Raw genomic sequence first — 13,088 nt, 5'->3', positions numbered from 1 at the left:
ATCAAGATCTACACCTTGGTAAGTACTATGTACTGAATTGCATCCCTCAGACATGACTGTTTTCAGAATAGGGCCTTTGGGAGATAATTAAGGTTAAGTAAGGTCATAATGTGTGGTCCTGATTTGATAGGATTAGCGGCCTCATAAGCAGAGGAGGAAAGAGGCAGCTCTCTCTTGCTCTCCATGCACATGCACCAAGGAAAGACCACACGAGGACACGGTGAGAAGGCAGCCATCTGCGAGCCAGGAAGAGTGCTCTCACAGAGAACCAGATTGACCAGCACCTTGATCTTAGACCTCTGGACTCCAGAACTGTGAGAAAATTAATTTCTGTTGCTCATGCCACCCAGTCTGTGGCATTTTGTTATGTAGCCCAAGCTCAGACAGTGGGCATTGGCAAAACAAGCAAACTGTTCTTGCAATTCTGTCCAACCTTACTCTAGGACCCTATTCCAGTTTCTAGCCAATACCACTTCCTAGCCTGAGTCTGTTGATTTCATCAGTGACTCTGTTAGACTGCCTCGCTCTGATTTAGCCTCCCCCACCTTACCCCACCCACAGGTCCACAGACATAGGAACCACTCTCAGAAATTCATTATCTTTTCACAAAGTGTCATTAGTCATGACCAGATTGCTTCTTTAACCAAGCCCTCCCATTTGGGGATCATTAAATTCCTGAGACCTCTACCTAGTCTCCAGTTTACCATTCTAAGTCTCAGGCCTGCAGCCAATCTGTCCACTTCTGTTGAACTCCAAGCTCCTGCCTCTGCAAAGCCAATGCAGTCTGTGCATATAGTTGTTACTCTTCACAGTAGCTGGTCACGAAGAGCACATGGAGCACCAGGTTTTCCATGGAAGGCAATGGGATCAGGAGAGGAAGGAGGTCAATCTCTAGATAAGTCAACCATTACAGAGCCTGGAAAAATGTAAGATGTTTAGCCTGCTACTACCTCACTGTAGTTTATTTTTTCTCCTCATTCTGTCTACCTAAGACCCTTAAACTCCTCACTTTTCACATATCTGGAGCTAATCTCATGTGAGAAATACTTAGAAAAACAAGTGTGACAGCTCTGCTTGAGTCCCAGAAAGGAGGCTCTTTCTGAAAGGGGCCCTTTGGTTGTTTTCCCAGGTAAGACGTTTAAGACTTGATCCCCGTTGCCTGAATTCCTTTCTCACCACACCCAAGGTCATTTTAATGAAAATTCCAAAGTCCAAGCCAAGAGGATTGAATTGCTCTTAATCCTTCAACAGTGCCGTCATTTGATCCCTAGACCCTCTGGGGTGATTATTGTGTGTCTGCAGAGCACAGCTAAGCAGACAGAAGAAGGAAGTGTTGGCCACCGCAGGAGGCTGGTTTCCAACCCTTATTTCTATGCTGATGTGCTGTTCTGATCTCCCAAGACCCAGTGGCCTATTCCCTCCCTCTCACCAACCTTTTTCCCTACACCTCAAGATGATGCCGTCTTAGCTGTTCATCTTTCAGAGTTTACAGATTCACTGGCATTTTGTTATTAGCACTCATTTTGTTGAGAAAATTGAATCCGAATATAATTTATTTCCTGGTTTTCTCATGCTCAGAGGAAGCTAAATTTAGTGTGGAACATGCAGTTATCTTTCGCAACACTCTCATATCTGTGATGTAGCTCTTTGTTAGAAAGCTGAAAAATTGTGTTAAAAAAGGAAATGGAAAATGAAAGACACAACTTGTGCGCTTTTTCACTTTTTTAGTTTGTTTTCATTTTGTTTCTAACTTCCTGAGTGATGGGGGGAATGGAAGGGCTGACGACCAAATGTCTGGGATGTTCTGGGACCTCTCTGTCCCCCGAGCCAGATATGCATACATTCTCCAGGGCTGCGAGACTAATCATCGGTCTCGGCCATTCCTCACTAATGACCAGACTGCGCGGCAGCCCTCAGCTTCCTGTCTTGCTGAACTCTGGAAGCCGCTGATCGCTGGCCTGGCCAACCTGCCACCAGCCCCCAGCAAACCTGCCAGAGTCATCCACTGTGGTATTTTCTGGCCTCTGAGATTAAAGGCGTAGAACCTTCCCTACAGCTGGCTGAAGGGAAGGGACTTAGGGTGATTGATTCGGGGTGTGAGACATTCCTTTCTCTCCAGGTCCAAGAGGCAGACATGTCTAGGGAGCATCCTTCTCACGAAGAAACTTCCCTTATATTAAAATGGCCAGAAGAAACTTCCCTTGTATTAAAGGCTTAAAATGATTGAGAACCTTAAGAGAATTTTGGAAACAATATCTAAGTGAAGATAAATTTGAAGAATGAGCATTATAATTGTCTTTAATTTCTCCTTTTTTTCCACCAAATACAGAAGTGCTTGGGAAACATTAAAAACGGATCTGATTATTTTTCTCACAGGAATGAAACCATACCAATTTATATTCCCTAACCTTTTCCTCCTCCCTCTGTCCCTCAGAAGTTTCTCCCACCGGCACTGTTCAGCCGTAATAGGAGGCAAGGAGCGATGAGGCAGTGAGTAGCTGCGCAGACCTACAGACTGGGAGCATGCAGTGCCCTGCTATCCCTCATGACTTGCTCTATCAAGGGCCCCTGGGTTTTGACTCTTAAAAGGCATACTTAAATACAATGGGAGTTCACATCAAGCTACTATGACTGATGCATTTGAACTTCTTTATTCATTAAGAAATACCCCTAACTTCAATAAAGGAAAGAGAGATTTTTTAGATTTTTATTCCAATTCTTACAGAAAAAAAAGAGTAAAAGAAAAACAATATTTAGAAGGTCTGTCAAGAACACAGCAGATCACTCTCCCAGAAGACACTCCATAAACCTCACTACCTGTTCCCTTGCCTCCATCTGCGCCTGTGCACGCACACGGAGCAGCAAAGTCACTTCAATTACACAGCTGCCACAGTTTTCGGACTTTTTCAGGGAAGCAAAAACAATCAATCTTCTCCATATAATTGTTGGTACCATAGCCTCCTATATAAACCAATAAAATGTTTTAACATTGTTAGACTGCTTTCAAAAACCTACATTTACTTATATGGTCCTCAAAACACCTTTTGAGATGTAATTTTGCTTTCCCAGTTTTACAGGGAGGAAACTGAGGTTTAAGGACATAAGGAAATTAAGGAAATGGAGTAGGGACCAGAACGCAGGGCTTCTGAATCTGAATCCACAGTCAGATTCTAGTCCTACATCTGTGACCACTCACAGGCCATCTGGCCCTGAGGACACTGGATAACGTATTTAGGTGTAGACTTCTTGCTTGCAAAAAGGTTGAGAAGAAGAAGTAGAGGAGGGTTGACCCAGCTGATGTTTACAAGTCCATAAATCCAAGAGCCTTTTCAGGACCCCTCATGGCCATGGCCTCTTCTCAAGGTTTCCTGAGAGTAATCAAAGACTTTCCACTTCTTTGTTTAAGCAAGAAGTCAATGCAAGTCATCAAGACCATTGAGAGTTCTATCAAATGGGCAGATTCACAATGAATGGAAAAGGTGCCATTCTTAAAATCCCCACAGATCTATGTGGTATATGCCCTTAATGTCATCAGTTTACTTGTTCTCACTGAAATTTAGGCTTTACACTAACCTCCAGCAGCTGTTACTTCCATTTCACAAAGACAACTCAATGGAAACCACTGTCCCTCTTCTTTGTCTCCCCCAAGACACCACTCAACTCAAATATGTTTCCAATAGATTTCACTGAAGCTAAAGTTCAACAAAGGAGGCTGGACAACATTTTAAATTAACATTCATCACAACACACCCTCTTCTTAGAAGTCCTCTCCCACTCTGGCCCACACAACAGTCTCATTGGCTGGCATGTCTCAGGCAACCCTTTCCCGGAGACTTTCTGCTCAGATCTCCCAGCACCACCACAGACAGGGGAAGGGGGAATGGAGGGCTGGCTTTTCATTCAAAGAATACAATACGGAAATTTTCTAGATAAAAATCCATAACCTCAGTCAGTAAGTGCTTCCCTCCTCTTGGGACCGATGTAGCTGTAAACAGGTGTGTTTTTAAAAAGCTTTTTTTTCTCTGTGCCACACTGATGTCAATTAATGTGGTGCAACAGAAAAGGTGCTTGGCTTGCAGCCCAGTCTGGCTTTTGCTCCTGGAGCTCAGTTTCCCTGTCTAAATAGGAAGGGACTCAGAAAAGAATAGATTCTTACCTTCTTTTTTTTACAAATAGGAGTTCTTTTTAATTCACCAAGCTCAAGATTCTTGGAAACAGAAGAAAGCAAGGCCAGCCATGGGCTGCAGGTGCCAGCTCAGCTACTGATAGCCAGGGTCGGGGGTGGCAAGATGAGCCCACCGGCTCAGCAGAAAGGAGGTGGGTGTGGTACACACTGGACTGAAGTCAGATAACCTGGTCCTGATCCTGGCGCTGCATTACTCTTAGGAGTAATCAATTACTCTTGATGTTAGTTAAATCACCTAACCTCTTTAGATCTCATTTGATTCATCTGTGTAACAATTTGTTCTTTCTGCCCCATCAATTTCACCAGTTTTATACCTGACTGAAATGAGGGAATGTGTGTAGAATCATAAAATGTTATTCAAAACATACATCATTTACTCTCAAGCGGCAGCTACTCCCAGCAATATCAAAGAGCCATCCAGGGTGAATGGCCTATCATATGTAGATTTTGTTAAATGGATCACAAATCCTACTTACCAGGATTCTCTTCTATCAATTTTATGTCAGTTATCTAATATGCAAACATCTGAGAAAATGCAAGTGGTCCTATATAATGCTTGTGGGTGAAATTTGATTACAATTGTCATTCATGTTGAAATGCTGGCACAGGTATAGACTATCAGCGTCATATATGAAATATATATGTCTTTATGACACTCATATGAAGGGGTAGAGGAAGAAACAGTATTCCTCCTCTATATTTTATTTTCAAAACCATAGAATTTGGAGCATTTATTATTATATATTATTATTTTATTATTGCTATTTTTGTTAATTATGCTCATCATTATTATTGTGACGTACAGTCTATTTTCCTTTCTGGCCATTAGCCTAAATACACTAAAGCCTCATGCTTTAAGAGCAAGGGAAGATTTATAAGATATTAAAAAATCATTGTAATTTATCATATTAATTTGGCTACCAGTCGAGTCATTCAGAAGTTGTACAAATTGAATTCATAAATATCATAGCTTTACAAGATCAAGAAAGAAATTAAATTTTGAATATAAAAATTTCAGGGAAGAGAATAATCGGATTAAAGTTCAAACCTGCAGTCAAATTAGGAAAATATTCTCCACACAATTTATTTTCTTCAAGTTCAAGGGAATATATTTTTAATCACATACACCATGCTGTATTTTAGCATTATTTGTTTTTAAAATATAGATTATGTGGGTTTTGTTTCTTTACCAGAATTATAAAATTTCTAGATGCTTTTTTCTACTAACGATAAAGAGAATAAATCTATTCCCTGGGAGATAAACACCATGTAACTTTATGGACTGAAGGAAAGGTCCTTGAACACTCAGAGCTTATGTTATTCAAAACCAACTTTGAGGAAAATGGTTTCAACCACTACCTTCTCTCCCTTGTTCCCTGTCAGTTACTTGGATTTGAGAGCTTGCCCCATGGAGTGGGGGTAGAAGCAGGCACTTTCCTAACCATAGATTGGAAGCAGGGCCCACTGTGCTAACTTAGAGCATGGAGGAATGAAACATGGTCTTCCTTGGACCTATGCTGAAAGAAGCGGCCTCTCACGCTGAGGGGCACCACTCACACCAAGGCCAACTCACTCTATGACACATAAGTGCAGCACGAACAAAGAGTGTTGCAACTCACTTAGCTCAGATGACTGCTTCCCCGGCAACTCAGAGCACTGTTCATGAAGCCTGTTCTGCATTCCAAAAACCAAAAAAAGGAGAGCCCTGATAAGATAACCAGGTAATTAATGAGGCAATTTCCCCTTCCTGCTCACATGCTGTATTTATTTTTTAATATAAATTCTCATCATCATAAGCAATAATACACTCTCTTCCTGTAACCTTTAAGAACCTGGCCAAATGGAGCTGTACAAACACGCTATTCACGTTTTTCTGTGGGTTTTTTTTTCCAGGTTTTAGCTTACAAAAAAAGTCTTATAAATATACTCAGCTATTTTGTTTTTTCAGTTTTTCTTTGCTTTCCTTTGCTTTTCTTCTTTTTTACAGAATTGATTTCATCTTCTAGTTTTATAATTAGATTATTTTTTCATGTTACATAAAGTGGACATTTTCCATGGAATCAAGTACTGAGTTTTTTAAACAATTGTAGCAATAGGATCATTTTTTCAATAAAATTGTATGTGGACCTCAGTTCATCAAAAATAGACAAAAGCTTAGCCGTATTAAAATAACTTGATGGCCTATTACCCCACCCATGTGTCCCCACCCTCTCCCCTTGATTCATAAACTGCCCAGAACAACAGAACATAGGTAAAAAAAAAACAAAAACTACTGGTGTATCATTTCTAATGAACATATAGCATTATATATTGCTTACTGTCCAATTAAAAAACATTCTTGTACATTTTTTAACTTATGGTAAATTACTTGATGGCTGAAAGGAAATCATTAAGCTCAAAATTCCATATTGGGTAAAATCATTAATGACTAACTGGCAAGGGTCAGACATGATGTGAAAACACTTGCTCTGCCAATCTGTTTCATTCCGGATCCTGAGCTAAAGTATTTTTACAATTTGAGATTCTGGACCTTGTCAGAGAATTTATGTATGCCAAATTGTTATGTAATCATTGAAAAAACAAGACTTTGGAAGCACTAAGGAAATAAATAGAGCAATCTGAGATTTTTTTTGTCTTATCAGGGTAATAAATCTTTGAATTTTCTATGCAGTCACACAGAGCATAATTTCTCACTGAAACTGTTACTTAGCATATTCTCTCCAATGGCAGGCTGGCCTTCATCCTGATCATGGTTACTTTTGAGAATAACAAAGGACAATAGTTTTCCTACAGGACATCTTAGTTTAAGGGTCTGAATAACTGATTTAGTATGACCAACTTTCCACCAGTTCTCCAAATTTAAAGGTAATGCCATTTTCCAAGAGACTTTTCTGATAGACTATCTGTACATTTCAGTTGGCTAAAAATTTGGATTTCTGTCATGGTAGATGTAAGGGATTGACACAGTTCATGGAAAAATCATGGAACCCTTGTGCTCTAACAAACTGTTAACTTGTGGTAGGCGGGATTTGCTGGGCTTCTTCACAATATGACCAAACAGCTGCCCACCTTTTATGGGCAGAACCTCTATCATTTGTTTCCCAGGAGAAAACAGTTCCATGTGCATATGTGTGTACAGACAAATGCTTTAAGAAATAAATATCTTATTCCTTCATATCCCTTCTGCTCCTTTTATGAAAAAGAATTATGTCAGACTTCAGTTGATATTTACTTCAATTTCTAATCAAACAAAATACATGTATGCAGCATATTTATGTCCACATTACACTGTAAAAGTGAAAAATGCTTTCATCCATGCATTTGATTTTGAGTCTAACAGCAGAAGTAATCAGTGAACCATCTGTCACACAAGAAAATCCATGACAGATCAGGGATGTGTTATGAGAAAGTATAAAAGGAGTTAATAAAACAAGGAAGAAAATTACACATTGGGAATGAGAAAGGGATAAAAGAAATTAAAGTGGATAAAAATTTGGAAAGCAAGAAAGAAACCAAAATGTTCTTTAGAAGTAAAGACTTGAGCAGAAGTTTAAAGCATGGATACAGATGCTGATTTTGGAGAAGTTGTTTAACCTTTGTCCCAATTTCTTTTTCTTTAATATGCATCGCACCTTTATCACCAGCTTGTTCCCAGGGGTAAATAAGGAAATGGAGGTACAACATTTAGCAAGGTGGGCAGAGTGAAGAGAGATGCTCAGTGCATGTTAGTTAGCTATTAGCATGAGTTAGTGTAATTAACTTTAATGGTATTGTAATTATTTATATTATTTATAGAACCTACCTTACTATTTTAACATAATTTCATCCTTTATCTTCTAAAAGTCAATTATTCTACGTGTCAAATCTTGCCGTTCTTCCTCTTTAAAATATTTTTAATACTAGCCACAAAATTTATAATACAAAGAACATTAGAAAAAAAATTTAGTAACAGTCAAACCAGTTCGTCAGGTAGTACTCTTCAATCCAACTCTTTAAATCATTTTTTTAACGAAGTCACATCAACTTCTCATTTTTAATCCTCTGCCCAATATGATTTGGAAGTCCCAGGACTCTAGGAAAAACATTCAAGTTTTTCTCCATAGCCTGTACTCTTCCCCAACTCCTCCTCTTTTTCCTACTGTCTTACGTACGAAAAATCAATCACAAAATCTAAAAATCTCATTTTGCACAGCTGCTTGTTTTGGAAGGGAATAATCTAATCATCTTTCAGAATAGCTACCATCTTTAAATTTAATTTACATCTATATTCTAAACTGATTTTCTTTCTTCTCCTTTTTTTAGCCAGAGTGAGCTCTGAGGACAGAAGCTTATGTCCCTTTGTTATATCCATCAGGGTAACCACTTCAAACCTGTCCATGGAGCAGATAATCAATCAATACAAATTAATGAATAATGTGCTTACTAAAGAGAAAAGGACAAGAAGCAGAGGTTAATTTCAAAGGTCACCCGATTTCAGATTCCTAATGAGAATTCACTGAATCTTTATCTTTTGGGTTTCACCTTTTCCAAGTACATGATTGAGATGCCAAGTACAAGCTGAACAGTCTGCTAACAATCTGAAAAGAAAATATATTACAGTGATTGTACAGGGAAACTGGAAGCAATTTTCTCCCGGGTTGGAGGTTTAAACAAACAGGAAGCCCTGTTTAGGATTTGTCTTCATCATCTTTCATCACAAGTCAGCCTGACTTCCTGGTGAAAAAATGTGGAACTGCTTTCATATACTCAACCAAATGGGACAGAAATGCCAACCTGACAATCTCCAACTTTAAGTTCAAAGTTACTATTTCTGAACACCCCATCTCCATCAGACCACAACTCTCTCAGTGAAATTTTGCCTTTTAGTCTCTGTGAGCAGTGGGCAGAAAAATGAGTCTTTGTTGCTATCTAACCTCATAGTTAAAGGATCTCATTTTATTTCTACCACTGAACATGGAGAGGGTATGAAAAACAAACTGTATAGGAGAGAATAATAATTAATAATCATGAGCCCCTAACAGTGTTTCTTCTCAGCATTACAAGGTAGTTTTCTGTAACTATTTGAAAAAGCAGTATTTATGAAATGAAACTTTGATTTTTTACCAAAATCTCAAAGTCATTTCAGGATGGAAAGTGCATGACACCTCACAGTTTGACTCTAATGAGTATATCTAAAATACACTTTTTGAAATATGCAATTCCTTAAACTTCAAATTTCATGAAACTATTTAGGTTAAACTATCATTACTAAAATAACAAATACTTCAGTTTTCAAGAGAAAGTAAAACTTGAGGACTTTTAATTCAAATAAATAATTTTCTACAAAAACCCAAAATGAACTGATAATTCTCCGACATGAAGAAGCAAATGCCAAAATCTTCATCTGACATTCCAGATGATACAAACTACAAAATGACTAGTATTTTATCTAATTAAAAAGGAAAAATACAAAGTTGAGACTCTTATGACTCTAAAACTATAATAAATTATCAATTAACACAGAATAGTAGATATACTTTTATTTCACTTGATGAGTTTGCAAGACCTATTCTCAAATATTTCTCATATTTTGAAATATGACTTATTTCAAGGTTCTTCTTATAGTATTCTTAAAAACCTTAGATTAATAAAAGCAAGGAAGAGAGAGAAACCAAGAACAGATTGACCAAATATGATCTGTACCATACTAATAACAATAAACATCTGTGATTTAAATATATCCTGACTCAAATTCTAGAAGTAATTGATTAACGCTGAAGCCCAGAAGAAGACAAGGCAGGCAGCTAACTACCACATCACAAACATTCCGGATGTTTCTGAACTCACAGTTCTCTCCCCATATATCAGCCTATGACAACCACCCTTCAGTCTTTTGTTCTGCCTTTCAAAATTGCATATTTGATATTTGGTTAAAAAAAAAAGAAGCAGAGTAGAAAGAGGAAAATAAACTTGAACAAAGACATATTGTTTGTTTTCTGTCCAAGAAAATGAAATGTGCATTTGTTGAGAACCATATGAATGAGTTTCCTTAGAATGATGCAAACCCTGTGAAAAAAAAAAATCACAAGAGTCATCACCATTGGTGGTGGGATGCTGAGCTTCCCACAGGGAGCAGCTCAGGTAATTGCTTGTTTGTTTTTGTTCTGAGCGGCATTCTATTATGTGCCTATGGGTTCCTTCTATGAGAAAATTTCCTGCATGGCCCATTTTGTTTCAGCATTTCATAGGCATTTATCTCATGTATTTAGAAAGTCCGTCATTTTAATAAGTGTTGTGTAGAAGAGATGACTAAATGGGAAATACAAGTTGTTGGCAAACAAGCTGTATTACAACATAAGAAAATATCTACAAATAATGTAAAGCTATGAACTTCACATTAAAAAATACAGTTACTTCTGGAATAAGACCACAAATCAGAGAACGATTGGATTATCTGGCTGGTTAAGTTGTCAGGAAGGAATTCCAATGTTGAGGCCACTATTAGACAAGCCCTTTGAAAGGAAGTAAAGATTTCCACATCACTACCCCCATCCCCATGAATCCCGGTGAGGTTAGTTTAAGAGTTCTACAAATACTTCTGGCTCACATACACTGCACCACACGCCATGCTCCCTGGTGGGGATACAGACATGAATATTATCTGCTGTCTGCTGTCACAGAATTTAGTCCAGGCAGAAAAAAAGACCCATAAACAGATCATTCCAAATTAAGAAAGGACATAATGACAGTTATTTCCTGCAGACAGTGGCGTCCAGGGAAAAGGAGGGCACTTGGTCCAGTAAGAAGGGAAAGGGTGTCCTGGAAAGCTTCCCTGAGGACACAAACTTGGGCTGAACTTTGAAAGATGGGGTGGAGATGTGCAGGCAGCGAGGTGAAGATGGGCAGAGGGAACTTCTAAGTTAGGAAAGAGTATGAGCAAAGACATGTAGGTTCAAAGCAGGGTGGGAAGTGCCAGCAACTGCAAGCCATTTAGTATTACTGGGGTACACATTTAAAATATACCAGGGCACAAACTTAAAAATTTAAGGCCAGAGAGACTACAAGGGCCCAGGTCTCAGAAAACACGTCTACCATGTTGAGGGGCTTGGATGGTGTTCAATGAGTACTGGGAGCACCTGGAAAACAAAACCCCTCCAAGTCCCTTCGCTGTCCCTCCTTTGTCACCAGCACTCAGGACAGTCATAAGTGAGCACCTCAGAAAGCAGTGGGGTGTTCCAGTCGGGGTGGAGAAGAGAGGCACCAGATTTTTCTTTCCCTTCTGGTTGCCATCTCTGAATTAATGTTACCTCTGCTCTCTTTGCAACCTCACTGAATGGAACATAGGGTATTCAGGACACAGAACAGAAGGCTAATGAGAATCACGAACAAGCAATATTAAAAGAAATGTTCATTCTAATACAAGTCAAAGGGAAAATATATCGATAGCTAGAAACCAGAGAAAAAAAGACTAAGCAGGAGTAAAGGAGCAGGCATGTATAGAGGGACACAGAAAAATATGCAAAGAATGAGATGGTGTAAGTCCAGGATCACAAAGGAGGACACGTGCATCACTGTGAGAGAGCACACCTAGGTTGGTTTCACATGCAAAATATTGTTTTGATGCTTACATAAGTGATTTCCACACATATTGTAGGAGGTGCAGTTACAGGGAGACCTATTCTAAAACCTTGCATGGCAACTAGTCCCACTGTTTTAAAAGCTATACTCTATACCCACATATAGAAACTAAATTAACCAGGAGAGGAAAACCAAATGTATTTGGAAAAGCTGAGTGAGGGTGCTGAGCTGAGAAAAAGGAAAACATAAGAAGGCACACTTAACAAAAGAGAAGAAACACAAACCCCAGCTGTGATCGTCAGCGATCTTCAGTGAAGGCTCTGTATGTGCTGCTCTGGGTAGCATGGTAAGGACCTTAATCACATCTCATCTATCCCCAAACAGTCCTCTTATTATTTTGCCAACTTTACAAGTGAGAAAACTGAGGCCTAGAGAGGCTGAGCAGCAGAGTTGCTACACTGAACCCATGCAGGTAATAAATGGCAGAATTGGAACTGGAATCCAGGGAGCCAGAATCTAGGCCCCCTGAGTGGGAAGAGTTTGCTCTACTAAAGAGAACAATTCCAGGTTGAAACCATGCATACAAAGAAACAATCCAACCACCAAAAAAGAATCTAAGGAAAGCTTCCCTCACAAATGTCATGAAAAAAGAAAAAAATAAAAAACTAGTTGTAACACTCTTCAGAATGTCTGTTAAAAAATACTGACATTAGTGCTGTTTTCCACCATGCTCCAAGTGTAGTACCATGAGTTATGAGGCATAAATAGCCTGTTACTAATAACAAAGCATCTTGGTTTATAAATGAAAATTTCATAGGGAAAAACAATTTTGAACATCTAGAAAGAAGCCATAAACAATGTACCTTACTTTACATATATACACATATCCTCCTATCCAAAAAAATGAATGACATGTATATAAGACTGAACTACAAAAGAAAGGAATTTGCCTATAGTTATGACAAAGCAAGTGGAAAAATCACTTTGGAAAGGACCTCTTGTCAGCAAACAAATATCTTATTAGCAGTACCTTTTAATTAGCTAAATGAAGAGAGCAACCAATTACTCTGACCATAAGTTTATTTATTTAACATATTTTATTCAGAGCTAATAAGCTCTACAGCTTCATGGTGAATTTTTATTCATTTTGGGGCACTTATTCTGGCATTAGACATGATTTCTCTGTAAAGATATACTGTCCTGAATATCGTTATATTACACAAATACAGTTTGATTAAATCATGGCTAATATTGGCTTGAAAAAGACCAGTCATTATTTTTCCACCACTAATGTCTATAGTAATCCTTTTAGTGAAATAATGACAACTGATGTTATCATTAAATG

The 13,088-nt window shown here is 38.5% G+C and overlaps 2 long non-coding RNA genes across 4 annotated transcripts in view; one reads left to right on the top strand and one right to left on the bottom strand.

Annotated features, from left to right (window-relative positions):
* Positions 1-13,088, bottom strand: part of LOC118930950 (uncharacterized) — a 382,945-nt gene that overhangs the window by 115,912 nt on the left and 253,945 nt on the right. The window lies entirely within an intron of this gene.
* LOC118930952 (uncharacterized) lies at positions 3,899-13,041 on the top strand. The gene is made up of 3 exons (XR_005032229.2): positions 3,899-3,952; positions 4,177-4,317; positions 8,489-13,041. It is a non-coding gene; the product is annotated as an uncharacterized LOC118930952 (long non-coding RNA).

The sequence above is a fragment of the Manis pentadactyla genome, chromosome 5, assembly GCF_030020395.1.
Source record: "Manis pentadactyla isolate mManPen7 chromosome 5, mManPen7.hap1, whole genome shotgun sequence".
Lineage (NCBI taxonomy): Eukaryota > Metazoa > Chordata > Mammalia > Pholidota > Manidae > Manis > Manis pentadactyla.
The sequence above is the reverse complement of the archived record's forward strand: the minus strand, read 5'-3'. Positions and strand labels throughout refer to the sequence as shown.